Here is a 344-nt window from a genome sequence, read left to right as displayed (position 1 = left end):
ACACTTGCAATATATTTTGATGTTCGTTATACACAATGTGTGTCGCTTTCATACTTCTGATTAATGATAACCTTGTAAATGTATTTAACTGTACAAAAATGTTGGTAATTATTAACATGGCAGCCTGCCAACACCTGCAAGCAAATGTGTGTGTACGGCAAAGAGACAATGTTTCTTCGATAATAACGTTTTTCCCCCTTCAAGTGAGAGTACAATGACCGCTTCATAGAAAATTAGTAGGGGAGGGAGGAAGGAGGGACAGATGGAAGGGAGAGAGAATATAAATTACATGCAAGTTGATTGCCAAAGAGTCAATATTTCAAGGCTATATAAAATAAAACTTG

This window comes from Salvelinus sp. IW2-2015, linkage group LG34 (genome assembly GCF_002910315.2).
Source record: "Salvelinus sp. IW2-2015 linkage group LG34, ASM291031v2, whole genome shotgun sequence".
Classification (NCBI taxonomy): domain Eukaryota; kingdom Metazoa; phylum Chordata; class Actinopteri; order Salmoniformes; family Salmonidae; genus Salvelinus; species Salvelinus sp. IW2-2015.
This window is presented reverse-complemented; position numbering follows the sequence as displayed.